The sequence below is a fragment of the Saimiri boliviensis genome, chromosome 1 (assembly GCF_048565385.1).
Source record: "Saimiri boliviensis isolate mSaiBol1 chromosome 1, mSaiBol1.pri, whole genome shotgun sequence".
Taxonomy (NCBI): domain Eukaryota; kingdom Metazoa; phylum Chordata; class Mammalia; order Primates; family Cebidae; genus Saimiri; species Saimiri boliviensis.
This window is the reverse complement of record NC_133449.1, coordinates 246,161,441-246,176,944: the sequence shown is the minus strand read 5'-3', so window position 1 is coordinate 246,176,944 and position 15,504 is coordinate 246,161,441. Positions and strand designations below refer to the sequence as shown.

At 38.3% G+C, this 15,504-nt stretch overlaps 1 protein-coding gene across 2 annotated transcripts in view; it reads left to right on the top strand.

Annotated features, from left to right (window-relative positions):
• The window catches only part of ZSWIM6 (zinc finger SWIM-type containing 6), a 221,771-nt gene that overhangs the window by 70,894 nt on the left and 135,373 nt on the right, over window positions 1-15,504 (top strand). The window lies entirely within an intron of this gene.

The following is a 15,504-nucleotide window of genomic DNA, read 5'->3' as shown; positions in this document are numbered from 1 at the left end:
TTTTGAGACGGAGTTATGCTTTTGTCCAGGCTGGAGTGCAATGGCACAATCTTAGCTCACTTCGACCTCTGCCTCCCTGATTCAAGCAATTCTCCTGCCTCAGCCTCCTGAGTAGCTGGGATTACAGGCATGCGTCACCATGCCCAGCTAATTTTGTATTTTTAGTAGAGTTGGGGTTTCTCCATGTTGGTCAGGCTAGTCTTGAACTCCCGACCTCAGGATCCGCCCGCCTCGGCCTCCCAAAGTGCTAGGATTACAGGTGTGAGCCACTGTGCCTGGCCCACCAACCTTTATTTTTGAACTGAGTACTTTGGCTGTTTTCCATGTTAATGAATATGATCTAAAATGACTGTGTTGTGTTCCATTATATATGTATCTGTTATATATATGTAATCTGTTTCACAGTAACTTTTTAATAGTATTTTGTTTTTCACTATTATGAACAGTTCTACACTAAAAATATCGGCGTATTCTTCTTGCCTACTTACATTCTGAGGGCAAATTTCTAGAAGTAGAATTGCATATATAATCTTATTTTAAATATAGTTATGCTTTATAGCAATATATTGAGAAATGTCTAAATTTTTATAGTCAGCACTCCTAGAAAGCTGTAATTTGTCCCTTTAAAAGTCTGCTTTTAGCTGGACACTGTGGCTCACACCTGTAATCCCAGCACTTTGGGAGGCTGAGGTGGGCATATCACCTGAGGTCAGGAGTTCAAGGCCATCCTGGCTAGCCCTGTCTCTACTAAAATTACAAAAAATTAGCCAGGTGTAGTGGTGGGCACCTGTAGTCCCAGCTACTCATCAGGCTGGGTGGGAGAATCGCTTGAACCCAGGAGTCATAGGTTGCAGTGAGCTGAGATTGGGTCACTGCCCTCCAGCCTGGGCGACAGAACAAGACGTCCATCTCAAAAAAAAAGGAAAAAAAATCCACTTTAAGATGGAATGTACTGTACATCCAGATCTGTAGGGCAAAAATGGTTCAGGTTACTAGACTTGAGGGTTCTTGGGTCTGGATTTTTGTAACTCTTGTCGTCTTCTTTACCTCTTTTCCACATATGCTGCTTTTAATTTACAGGGGTCTTGGAAACAAGATAACCGACTTTGTTATATGATGTATAAAACAGAAGCAAGCAACCTCTGACTCAGTATGTGGAGTGTTCTATGGTAGGGGTGGGATAAGAACATTGTTGGCTTGTTGAATTTTGCATAGGTAAGGACTTTGTTTTAGTTTTGGGAATATTTATGTTGATGCTCTGTTGGATTAAATTATTTTTATTACAGAGCAGTCATTTATTAATGAATATAGGAGACAAAGCCATATAAATTGAGATAAAAGGCAAGCTCATATGATTAAAAGAAAATTCCCATCCTTTAGGTTGGGATTCTCTCACTCCAGGAAGTACTAGTGCAGTGCCTGCCCCCTCACTCCTTCTCTGCCTGGCACATCCCACTTTGAGCGCCCCTTTTTGGGAGAGTGTGCCCTTTTCTCTAGGCATGCTCCCTGGGCTGTCAGACAGTGTCTTCTCCAGGGCTCGGAATGAAGATTCAGCCAAGTCCTGACTGCTTGTACCCTGGCACCCCCAGCATGGGAAGAATTCCCTGGCCTGCTAAGCAGTATTAGTTCTTCCTCCAGTATTGACTGATTTACAGCAGCACCGGGTGAGTCCTGGGAATTTAAAGCTAACTCAGACCCTTTCCCCATCTTCTTGGGGCTCACTAGGTGGAAAGTAAGATGACTTTAAGGCACGTAATTTGACTGACAGCATGTTAAGTGCCCTCTGAATGGTGTGTATAGTATATATGAATTACCAGTTCTTCTTGGGGATCTGTGAAGTTTTCTAAAAGAGAAGGGGACACTTGGATTTAGTAGTGGCAAATGAAAGAAATTAACAAGATAAATACTATTAGGAGGAGTTAAAGTTGGCTGGCCAGAGGAGTGGGTATGGAAAGGCATTCTAGGCAGCAAGTAAAGCTTGTGCAAAAATGTGGGAGTGTGAAACAGTTACCGCTTTTCCAATTCACAGTGTACAGAGCTGCTACAGCAGGTACCAAGTGTTAGAGAAGGGTGGTGCAGGAGAGGAGATGTTAGAGGCAGGTCAGACCATAGTGGACCTTGTGTGCCATGATGAGGAGTTGAACTTGATCCTCTGGGGACAGTAGACTGCCATCATGAGGCTTTAATTAGCTCTGTGCTTTGATTTATGGGCACAGTCAGGATGAACAAATGAAAGCCCACTGTGCTCATTTTGGGGAGTTACAAAATCACTTTTATAAGTTAGGGGATATGCTGAGCATTGGTACCAGAGAGAGTGCATTTATAATGCAACTCATCGTCCCAGCAGTGTTCTCATGGCCTGGAAGGTGAGCAGAATCCTTTAATAAAGGGGGCACAGTTTCAGTCAGATTGTGTAACTTCTCAGTGCTAAGACTTCTCTGGGTGGTCCAACCTGGTTAAGGTATAAAGGTATATTGGTGGGGGGCACTGGGCACAACCTTGCCCAGTCTTTCCTGACAGCCCAAAACAGGACAGACAGCAGGCTATGTAAAGAGTAAGAGCAGTCTGTGTTGTGCAAAAAATGGCCATTTCTTGTGCATTGATTCCCCCCTTCTCCCATTCATACCTGCACACAGATGTAGATCTATCAGGGTGTCATTTTTGAATACCGAGTTAAATAATACCAGAGTTAAGATAAAAATCAATGGTTTAATTGATTAAATGAGCACAGGGCTACACACAGGGTGATAGCTCAGTAATTGATTTTTTTAAAAAAAACATGAGTTTAAAACAAAATGAATTTCAAAAATTGAAAAACACTTGGTAAAACATTTCTATGCTTTTTGATATGTCAGGAAAGATTAATATTTAGAATTTCTAATTTATAAATTAAGACATGCTGTTCACTTGACCAAGGCACAATAGGCCATGAACTGCATTAGTTATCTGATATTAAAGTGTTCTCAGAGAATTTAGTTTCTTACAAAATTATTCGGATGGGGTAAAGAAAATTGCTTTACTAAGTGGGGTTGGGGGTATAGTCGACTGTTGACTTTGAATATTAAGCTCTCTCTTTTTTTGAAAGGGGAGTATTGATTTAAGGCATTCTGAATCATTTATTAGATCAGTATATTGCTTGGAAACTAAAAGATCTGGACAGTTTGTACTTCTGTACAAGTCTACAGATATACTGAGATCAGAAAGTCAGGCTGGTGTTTGGAGCAGGCATGGTCTTGGGCAGGGTGAGCCAGAAGGCTGGGTTTGGTTTCTACTTACACTACCACTTTTAGCTGTGGGCTTTGGATCTGTACTTATCTTCCTTCATCTTCCTCATTTGTGAAATTATCTCAACAACACATAACCTTTCTGACCATACATATTATTGTGTGAATTGAATGTTTTCATTCAAATGTGAATAAAAGATTGTATTTAGCTTGGAAATTCTGAACAAATGTAAGATGGCAGTGTTGGTGGCAGATTCTTTTTTCAGTGGCATAGCGTTATATTTTAGTTTCAATCATATTGGCCTGGTTTAAATAGTTTAGCAAGGTTGGGGGGTTATCTACACTTAAAAAAATTAATTAAACATTTTAAAGTTAAGGTTTTGCTTAAAATTTTTACCTGTTGCTAAATAAAAAGTATACAGAAAACACAGATTTTTTTGGAAGAAAGGGAAGTTAAATAAATTATTCTTCTAATGCTTTCAAATATTTCTTATTAAGTTGTTGAAGTAGACATAGTTATTCTCTTAGGAGTATTATAAACATAATAACAATGAATTTGTTTGCCCTTACAGAGTTTCAAATGATTGTTACCAGTTTACAGGTTAGGTAGGGAACTGCTTCTCAGAGAGGGTAATGACTTACCCATGATTGTCCTAATATTCAGTAATAGGAAAAGAAATGGAACTAGAACTAGAACTCAGTTCTGTTGCCATATTGTCAATATCTGCCTGAATTTGTTTGTTGTTCAAAATAACCAGGTTATTCAATTTTGGACATTGATTTAGACTCAATCTAAAAACCATTAAATTAGTTCAGGCTATATCTTCCTACTCCTCCAAAAAAATCCCAGTTATGTTTAATACTGTATATAAATATAAAACATCTTATAAAAATGTTTTCATGTAATCAAAATGAATTTTCTTAAATTGAAATGCATTGGATTTACCCCTGACAGATTTGATTTGAATCAGATTCACCTTGAGTATTGTATTAAGGAGTCAGTGAAGTGCCCCAGGGGGTGGCATTCATGACTGTAAATCCTCATTTCAGGAGAAAAATGGCAGTTTATTTTTGTTGGTCTGCATGTGCTGTGAATCTTCAGCCCTGCAGTGGAGTCCTCCAAGGACTGTGGCACGCACAGCCCATCAGTGATAGCCAAGTTGTTGTGACTTCTTCTTCATTGTCTTTTTTTTTTTTTTTTTTTTTTTTTAAAGAGGCAAGTTACTTTGTTTCAAAAACATGAGCCTTTGAAAGAATTCCAAAGTAGTACACACATTGAAAAATATAATCAAATATACTAAAGGAAAATTTTAAATGACTCCTAAAATTTTAGCAGAGAAGTAATCTTTACCTAAATTTTGGCTTGAATCCTTCTTTGTGACTTCTGAAGGGGATGGAATCCTTATTGCCTGTTTAGCTCACTGACTCCAAGTGTAGAGAATGTGCTCTGTGGTCCAAATCTGCTTAATCCACATTGAGAGGGAACAGAGGAGTTTGGTCCCACTGCCTAGCACAGAAAGAAACTAAATTTACCTACTAATGTAACTATTAAGAGACTTCCCATTTTACCTTTAAAACAAAGGGAGTATCATTTTCATGTCTATACTTAGTTTCTTCTGCTGCCATGTAAGCCTCTGGTTGCAAAACAGGAGCTCAATAGTGTTTCAGAGAATGGTACTTCTTGCCATCTGGTATCTGTGAAACCCAAGTGATATTGGGCCCTGCTCTCGGGCTGTGGATCCAGTTGTTGCTGGAGCCTTACAGCAGGGGTCCCCAACCCCTTGGGGCCATGGAATCCTACCAGTCCCTGGCTTGTTTGCAGCAGGAGGTGAGTGGCAAGCAATTGAGTATTACTCCCTGAGCTCCGCCTCCTGTCAGATTATCAGAGATTCTGATTCCTCATAGGAGGGTGAACCTTATTGTGAACTGTGTATCGAGAGATCTAAGTTGCACACTCAAGAGAATCTAATGCCTGATGATCTGAAGTAGAACTGTTTTATCCTGAAACCATCCCCCTACCCCTGGTCTGTGGAAAAACTGTCTTTCATGAACTGGTCCTCCCTGGTGCTGACTGAAAAGGTTGGGGACTGCTGCATTTTTAGCATCAGCTCTCCTTAAGCAACCAGCTGAGCAGTGTTGTACAGTGCTTAAGATGTGGGGGCCTAAAGTTCTGCATTTGACTCCTGGTTCCAACACTTAGTAACTCTTGACCCTGGGGAAGTAACTTAATCTCTTGGTACTTCATTTTTCTTCATCTGTAAAATGAGGTTTAATATTTATCATCATGCTTATAAAGTACGTAACAGAGTATTATGGTACCTGATTACCCCCAGCAGAGGTTCATTACAATTTTGATTTTTAGGATTAAGGTAAGCATTGTATAATTTCAGTTCTGAGAATACATTTCTCTGAGTTATAAAGCAAACTGAATTTGTGTACTGGTGTCATTAGGATGCTTTTTAGTGAGTGAAGGAAGGATGACCTTGAGCTTATGGTGGAATGGTAGTTCAGGGGGCTGAAGGAATGCAAGTTGTGTATGGTTTTTTTTTGTTTATTTGTTTGGTTTTTTTTTTGAGACAGAGTCTTGCTCTGTTGCCCAGGTTGGAGTGCAGTGGTGTGATCTCTGCTCACTGCAACCTCCACCTCCTGGGTTCAAGCAGTTCTTCTGCCTCAGCCTCCCAAGTAGCTGGGATTACAGGCATGCATCACCACACCTGGGTAATTTTCGTATTTTTAGTAAAGATGGAGTTTCACCATGTTGGGCAGGCTGGTCTTGAACTCCTGACCTCCGATGATCCACCCACCTCTGTCTCCCAAAGGGCTGAGATTACTATGCCAAACTGTGTATTTTTTTTTTTATTAAAAGATAATTAATGTCTATTGAAAAATGTAATTTATTTGAAAACACTGAGTTTGTCTAATTATGGATTCAATCCTAATATGTGACTTGGTGGAGAAAATTATTGACACTGGTGTTCCAGTTTATCTCACATACTGAAATCTTCTCTTTATTTAGAGGAACAGATTCCATTTCTTTTGACTGAGGTGAAAACATAAGATCTTCTTTGCCTTTTCCAGAATCCGTCAGCACTTACTGAGTTAAGCAGAAGGTTTAAGCACAGTGAGGCTTCATTTTCGTGTGCCCGAGGGACCAGAATCCTCTGGTTATGAAGCCCTGAGAGCTAAATTCTTAGTGGGGACACATGTACAATATCAGTGTATGTTAAGGGTTGGTGTTTCTTGGGCTATCTAAGTTTGAACATTACAGAAAGAAATGAAAAACAATCAAACCTCTTGTCCTGAACACTGTAATTTGTTTCTCCAGTTTCTGCTTTCCATATCTGAATGAGCTTGTAAGCAGAAAATGCTTCCTCTGTAGCTGGCCTAGTCAGGTTGGCCTGATACTTGGAGTGAAAAGATTGGAACAGAGTAAAGAGCACAAATCTGGGAGCCTGGAAAACTGGTTTCTGGTTCTGTTTTCGCTGTTTAATGATTGTTAGAACAAAACAAGGCAGTTTGCAGATCTGGCTTTAGTTTTCTTACCAGTACACTCTGGGGTGTAGATGATCTCCAGAGTTATGGAATCACAGAGTTGGAAGTAGCTTTGTGCAACCTTCCTAAAGAGCATAAATGTGATCTTGGAAGCAGCCTTGGCAGGTCTCCATTTCATCTCCATTTGTCTTTGCTCAGCCTTTGCTTGGCTTCTACTCTAGAGATGGGGAACCCTTGGTTTTCAAAGTAGGTTTGAGCAACTTAGTATTAGGGAGCTTTTCATATAGCCCTTTTCTTATAGCCCTATTTCTATGTTTTTCATCTTGTATGTGACAAATCTTCAGATATTGAACAAGAATTATTTCAATTCTCCTTCCAGTTATGCTGCAAAAGCTTTGTCTACCTCCCTCCCTCTTTGATGTGATTTCAGACCCTTCACAGTTATGTTAGCTTTCGCGAAACATTCCTGAGTTTTTCATTGCCACTTTTAAAATGTGATTCTCAGAAAAGCATATAATACTTCAGATAGTATGTGACCAGCACAGGGCATGCTAAGAAGGTTTAAAAACTGTAATTTCATGAGTTCAGCCCAAGTTGATTTTTTGTTGTTACTGGTTTCTTTTATAGACAGCATCTGTCTGTGATATCCTGATGTTTTATTTCACATGGATTGATTGCTCATAAGCAAGGCCTCATGTTATAGATGGGCAGCTTATTTTTTTGGCTCTTGGCAGTGCTTTATATATTTTTCTTCCTTCTGTGGGTTGTTTTATGTATCTGCTCCTTGTTCTGCCTGCTGAGTTCTTCTGAACCTCTGTCTTCTCTGGGAATTAGTGATTCTGTCAGACTATTGTCTGCTTATTATCCTCACTGGTCATACCTTTGAGTCCATCCCAGTGTTGATGAAAATGTTGACCAGGGCAACATCAAGAAGAAGCTCTTGTGGTAAAGAGTCTTTTTATTGTCTTTACATTTGACTGTGGGAACCCTGACAGTGTTTCCTGGCTCCTATTGATAATGTGTTTTTATTATTGGTTAGATGTAATTTGTCTTGGTCTGAAGTCTTGCACTCTGTTTGTTATCTCATTTATTGTCTTCTGTTTTGAAAATTCTGTATGTTTATGTTTATACACATTTGGATTAGTGGTGTTAGCTATTTTCCCTGCAACAATTACTATATTCTAGTTAGCTTTTGCTTTAGTGGTCTTTACTGATACTGCCACCAACCCCATCCATCTTTTCTTTCTTTCTTTCTTTTTTTGCATTTACAGTCTCCCCATGATTTTCTGACCTGGAGTGCCTAGTACTGAGTGCTAAATGGAGGTTGAGGGGGTGGTGCTGGTGGACCAACAGAAGAAAGAAATTTCTTAAATTAAGAAGGTTTCCAGTCTCTTTTCCAGAGGTACTGCTACAAATACATGCCAAGGTTTTCCAAAAGACTAACTTTAGACAGTTTAAGAATATTCTATGGGAGATAAAGTTTAAAAATGCAATTCATAAAGAGATATGTTTAATAAGGTATGTTTATTTTATTCCAGATACCCTGATGGATGCTGTATGTTGAAAAATTACATTTTAGAAAACAAAGGGTATGTAGATACTGCTAAGATAGGTTAAAAAAAATAGGAATGACATTTACCTGACAAATAGCTAGTAAAAAATATACTATTCTATAAGAATATAATGGGGTAATGCTGCATAAGAAATACTTACATAAATTATCCGTCCAAAGAGAGGTGTCAGGGTTTGACATGGAGGTAGTTTATAGGGTAGGCCACATCTGCATATTGTATTTTATAACTTGTTCTTTGTAATAGAATTTACTTAGTTGAATCAACCTGTATGACCTTTTCCTAATTTGATGTACTACAAAAGAAGGTTTAGCACAAATGTTTTCAAAATTATATATCCCATTAAGCCAAGCAGTTTATGAAATCAGCAAGACCAGTCTTCTCTCTCTGCTGTCCTTTCTTTTGTCTTTGCCCTTTTTTTTCTCCCACCAAGTACTTGCATATCTGTGTGCTTAGTTTAGCAGCATCCACACGGATACCTGTTCTCTTTTTTTTTTTCACCCTATCTCCAAGGGCCAAAGGAGAGACTGAAAAAAATATTCTGGAAGTCTTAAATATGGGACAGAATTCAAGGAATGATTTCTTACTTTGTTTTGTCACCCTTAAAATGTTTTTAATGGAGCATGTACATCTGAGTTTGTGGTAACAGTTAGTAGATATTTCTGTGTCTGGGATGCCCTTTTTTCTTGAGAACAAGATCTCTCTCTGTCGCCCAGGCTGGAGTACAGGGGCACAATCTCGGCTCACTGCGACCTTTGCCTCCTGGGTTCCAGCAATTCTCCTGCCTCAGCCTCCTGAGAAGCTGGGATTACAGGTGCCCACCACCACGCCTGGCTAATTTTTGTATTTTTAGCAGAGATGGCATTTCTCCATGTTGGCCAAGCTGGTCTTGAACTCCTGACCTTGTGATCCACCTGCCTTGGGCTCCCAAAGTTCTGGGATTACAGGAGTGAGCCACCCTGTCTGGCCTGGGTTTCCCTTTAGTGTAAAGTATCAAGCAGTAAATAGAGCACACACTCTGTAGAATTATAGAATTAAAGACCCTTATTTGTGAGGATTAGAAAAGATGACTATAAAAATTTTAAGTACATTTAGGGGAAGGAAGGATTCAATGGAGAGAATGAATTTGAAGTTATATCCATAAATGCTTGAAGTTCTAATGTGATTTTTAGTTAGAACAGAATTTTTAAAATTACAGTGGAATTTTGCCCTGTCATTCATTATAGTTGGAATTCTACATTAACTAGATTTGTCTTCTGATTTATATAAAACCTTTATTGCTTCAAGTACAGACTTAAGTTAAGACTTTTGTAGCGTGGATTCCAGAGATTCTATTTTTTTTTTCCCCCAGAAAGAAAAACAGGAAGTAATGTATCTAGAAACTCTCCAAATGAAGGTGTTTTTAATGACTAACTTTCTTCAGAGAATAAGCTACTGTATGGTTTCTAGATTACAGTGCATTAGGGCTAAATGTAGAAACTGGAACTTCATTTATAAGGTTTTGCGCCTTAAAGGTTAAGTATCCAGTTGTATGCAATAACAACTTAGGAACTGTAAAGTTGTTATTCCTACAATAATTATTACTTTGTCCCTGTGGGAATATGTAGAATTTGCATTGTTGGGCCTGATGTCTTATTTATATTTCACTGTATTTATAGTTGAACCTTATATCTAAATGAATGAGATAAATTAACTCATTTATGTATATAATTTAATTGTGTAGCATTCACTAATTGGTAATGATTTACACACATGAACAAATCAAACAATCTCTACTCGTATATTGTACTCTTAAGTAATATGGGTGTAAATGCATGTGTTGAACTCTGGATCTCATGGTGAAATTAAGAGAGTAATTGTGCATTGCACCAGGAGTAATGTGCTGTTCACAAATGGATGTTACTTACGAAGTTTACACACCTGATTAGAAGAAACAAAGATTTCAGACTTAATTGAGGACACGTGTCTTTGATATCTTTCTTGAGATAACTCTAGTCCTTTAAGACTATCTTGAAACCATCAGCAGGATTTATTTTAAAAATCTGCAATTGAGGCAGTCCTTTAAAATCGAGTAATTATTCCCTGGGGCCCAGTTCTTTATTACCAAAAGTATAGAGTTTTTAGGATTTATAACTCTTTTGGGCTCTTAAAGCCATGTTGTTTAGAAAAATTAAAATGTAAAAATGGCCTAAGATTTCTAAACCATGTGACCTGTGGTCAGTCCTATTCCTCTTGCTATAGAGCAGGGAACCATTGTAAACAGGAAAATTCTAATCCATATGCAGTTAGCAACTTCAGCCTTTCACAGACTAACAAGTAAGACCACTATGAGCCCTATAGCTCCTTTATTTCTCGCATGGGTGCTTCATCACATGGAGGCCAGGGAATAAGGAGCCTGGGAAAAGGAACACATTGTCTTCAGATTTAGAAAGCACACTTGGAAAAGAAAAGAGAATCTTTTGAATAAAATTAGAAGGGAATACATGCCTGTAAACAAGATTCTGCAGTCGTACAAAATAATGCATGCTTAGACTCTTTGCATGTGAGTTGAAAACTCTTTTGGCCAGTGTAGATTTTTGTCATAAGAGAAAGCAATTTTTAATGTGCAGTTCTTAGTTTTCAATCTTGGGAGCTTCTTGATAATTAAGTGATATTTTTGACAGTGAAGAAATTAAATTATGTGGGAAATCAGTCCCTGAAGTATATTTTTGCGTAGCCTTCCTTGGATAGTTTAACTGTAGTCTTGTCTGTCTAGAGATGAATTAGGTGACTTCTGGAGGTCTCTTCAGTAGCCATCCTGGGAGATTTAAAAAGCAGGTTTTATAGCACAGGAAAACTTTCCTTCCCATTTTCTCACTTACCATTCTTAAAATGATTGCTTTTTTTTTTTTTTCTTGTTCCCAATGGTTAAATTTTATTTACTTCCTGATCTTTAAGGGAAAGAGTGCCATAAATTGAGGCCGATGAAAAATTTCAAAGGGCTGCCATCGCCCTCTTGAAGTTCACATTGTCTCCAGCTTCTCTAAGCTGTGGCTACTACCTCCCAAGGCGAACTCCCATCCCTGTTTTGCAGTCTTTGGTTAGGATTCGTTGGTAGGCATCGGACCTCATGGTAGAGGATGGCAGATGAACTTTAAAGAGAAAAGCTCTATAGCCACTGTTCTTACAGCTCTTGCTCTTGCTGTTTTTTTCCTGCCAGTAGCTGCCTCTTCTTTTGCTGGGAGAGAATTAGGAGAGAGAAGGTAAGTCCAAGAGAGGAGAGGGATTTCACTGCCTCCTTTAGCTTTCTTGCTCCCTTCATGCCTCTGCTTCATCTTCTCCCTTTCCAAACATCCCGGTCAAATAGGGAGAGCTGTTTTACTGTCTTTTGTTTTTTGGTTGTTTATATAAAATAGAGTTCTTGGGCTCTACTTTTAGCTAGTATACTTCAGGAAGTCTGGGGTTTGAGTCCCGAGAATCTGTATATTTCTTGAGTTACGAAGGTAATTTTGATGCCTAGTTAGATGTGAGAACTGTAGGATATGTTTCCCAACCTAACCGTTGGAGGTTAGGGTCCTAAGTTGTAGGAGTCAATACCAGTAGCAGAAATGGTATTGACAAATAGGAGCCACAAATACCAAGGGTCCCTGAACCAACAACCAGCGCATCTAGGAGTGAGAGACCAGTTGAATTTAACTGTAATTATCCTTTTGTGGGAGTTAGTTGCTATAATAGCTATTTTTAAAGTGTATTAGCTTTTGTCTTTTATATTCCTCTTAATTTTTGATGGAAAGCTGTGTGTAAAGATATGGTAGGTATACTGGTAACCTCCAACCCCCAAAGATGGGATTAATACAGAGGCTAATAGACTTTATGAGGCGCTAACTCCTCAGAGGAGGAAGAAGTTATGGAGGTGGCATTTGAGCTGAGCCTTTAAAAGATGAGAGAAGATACTGCGTTAGAGATTGGTATTTTCTCTTTTTGGGAGGGTATTCCAGATACCGGAAAATGTGAGCAAAGACAACAGACATATTTGAAAAACAGCAGGCTTTGCTTCCATGAGGCCAAGGTGTAGGCTCTGTGAAACACAAGAGAAGAAGAGATAGATCAGGGACAGAGTGTCAAGAGCTCTAAAGTCATTTCTGTTTGGACTGTAGTCTCAGTGTCATAATTTCTATATGGAAATCGGCTCAGAGTATAAAAGAGTAACTCCATAAAAATAATTGTAGCACCACATGTTATTTAGAAGATTATGACTTTTATTTGAATTATATTTCAGAACCTTAAAAATATGTATATGCGTGTACATGTATCACACAAAGAAAATACCTTTAAAGGCATTTTCTTTATGTGCAGTCTGTGACCCTGTGAGGTCTGGGGCTTGGGACTGCTGTGAAATAAATGATAACCTTGTCATTCATTAGATAGCCTGAGCGGCGTTAGGATCTTCTGCATATCAGGGTTGGACTCTTCTCCCTGCTTTGGCAGAATTTTTCTTCCCTCCAGTCTTGGCCTCCCCCATTAACATACAGGTACTGGGAACTTTATGTCTGCAGGTCTGTGTCATTTTGTTATCCCTTTAGGGAACCACCTGCCTAACCTTATGATGTCCTGTTCAAAACCATGGTTCTGCTCTTTTCAGCAGCTGATCGTTATTGCATATCACTGTCTGTTAACATCTACTGAAAGCTGAAAATATTGGTAAACTTAATATATTAATAGTATGTTAGTTGTTTATCAGTATTTTGGTTTACATAAATGTAAAGCCTAGACATTTTATAGGGACCTGGTGTAGTAATCCCTAACAGATACCGAAAGAAAAGTAAAAATTAGTTGAGAGGACTAGATTATCCTTATTCATCACTCATTTTGCCTTAAAGAATATTCTTTAGAGAATATATTTAAAGGCAAAGTTGTCTAAATCAGTATCAAAATTTTGCTTTAACAATATTTTCAACATTTTACATCTTTCTGGTAATGATACGAAGTCTGTGAAGACTAAACATCTCTGTCATAATTGGTAAAAAGCAATGTTTGCTTTCAAAAACCTCTAAGTATTTAAAGGTGGCATATGATGCTGTAATTTTTCTCAGAAATCTTTTATTTATTTAGAGATGGAGTCTCACTCTGTCACCCAGACTGGAGTGCAGTGGCCTGATTCGCCTCCCGGGTTTCTGTGATTCTCCTGCCTCAGCCTCCCGAGTAGTTGGGATTATAGGCACCCACCGCCATGCCTGCCTAATTTTTGTATTTTTAGTAGAGATGAGGTTTTGCCATGTTGGCCAGGCTGGTCTCAAACTCCTGACTTCAGGTGCTCCACTCACCTTGACCTCCCAAAGTGCTGGGATTGCAGGCATGAGCCACCATGCCAGGCTCTTAGAAATCTTAAAAAGGATTTAGTTTTCATCTAAAAATAAGCAAGGTTCCCCACATCTGAAATTTACTTATTGAAATGGGATCATGTTGTCCACGGAAAACATATGTGACTTTATACCAGATTTTAAAGTTATCACTAAGTGCAGCATAAAATTCCTCTGAGCTTGACTTTAACGTAAGAGAAATTATTGAATGTGATAAAGGTAGCATTTCAAATTAGTGAGAAAAGATAGGTTATTCAATTAGTGTTGAGACTAATGGATATATATCTAGGAAGATAAGTACAGACTGTAAATACTGAAAGGTAAAACTGAAAACATAAAAATATTTGAAGAAAGCATTGGAAAATTATTCTGCAAACTGTGTGGGGATTGACAGTCTTTGATAGCAACAACCAAAAGCCATGAAAGAATGGATTGGTAACAATTCAGCTCTATAAGAATTCCTAAATTTCTCAATGGCTGAAACCATGAAACAAATGAATTTACCAAACTGGAAAAAATTTTCACAAATCAGGTCATGAAGAGCTAATTTTCTTAAAATATGTAAAAAAATCTTTAAAAGTGTTATCATATACAAAATGCTGCTTTTCTAAAAACCATAAGCTTCAACAAAGCTGTAAGAAAATGATGAACAGATAGAAAAATGGGCAAAAGTGATGATTTAACAGTTCACAGAGAAATACAAATGACTCCTAAAATATATAAAAAGATGCTCAACTTCATTCATAATATGAGAAATGTAAATTAAGGCTATACTAAGAGACTGTTTTTCACAGATCTGTTTTCTAAAAATAAGCTTGGGAGAGAGCCTCTTATCTGAATTCAGGGACAGCCTGATTTGCCTGAGGGAAATAGGCCCCCTCCTGCACTGCTGCTAGGAAGGTAAAGGTACCGTGTAGTCGTGTAGTCGTCTAGCGGACAGCAGTTTGCTGGTACCTGTCAGAATTACAAATGCATGTGTTTGTTTTGATGTGACACTTTCCCATCTAGGAATTTATTCCAGAGATACAGTCAAAAGATTTTCCCATCAGCATTATTTGTAATAGCAAAAAGATAGGAAATTACCTAAATGCTCATATATAGGGGACTGCTAAATTGTGAAATTCCATGCAGTTTTAAAAAAGAATAAGTAAGCAAAGTATCTAACATCATGTATAGAGTTTACCATTTAAAAAAAGGGAGAAAATAGAATATATATGCATTTCTTTTTGCATTTACTGAAGTACTTCTGGGTGAACACAAAAGAAGTAACAATTTATCATGGGATGAGAACAAGTGAGGGACAAAGTTGGAGGGAGATTTTGTCACTGTATACCCTTTTGTTTTGGACGATTTGAAGCTGTTGGCTCTTGAAAATTTCAAGAAGATAAATTATGAAGGAGAGATCTTAAAAATGAGCTTTAAAATATGTTGTTTTAATAAAATGTTTTAATTTTTTTGCTTGAAAATTAACATTGCTTTACGAAGGAAACAGTGGGCAGTGTAGGGGGAGCATGTGTGTTTAATTAAATTGCCTCTTCAACAGTATTAAAAATCAGTCAGTTGTAAATTGGTGAGGAATATATTAAAACCCTATGGGAGACCGAGTTCTTAAGTTTGCTTTGAAGTTCGACCAGGAAAAGCAGGGGTTAAAGGTGTGATGCAGGTAAAGAAAGGGTTAAGCGCATTATGCAAGCTGTTAAATAAAAAGGAAGTGCATTACAAAATGCTGAGCTCAGGAGTCTGGCTGCCAGCCAAGCCTTTGCTTTCCTCACTACAGCTGAGGGCTTTCGAAGCTTCCCACCAGTGGGTTTGTCTGAACTGTTTAGGAATGCGGCCGCGGTCGCCAGCTGACGTCAGCGCCGCCGGTTCAGCCGCGGG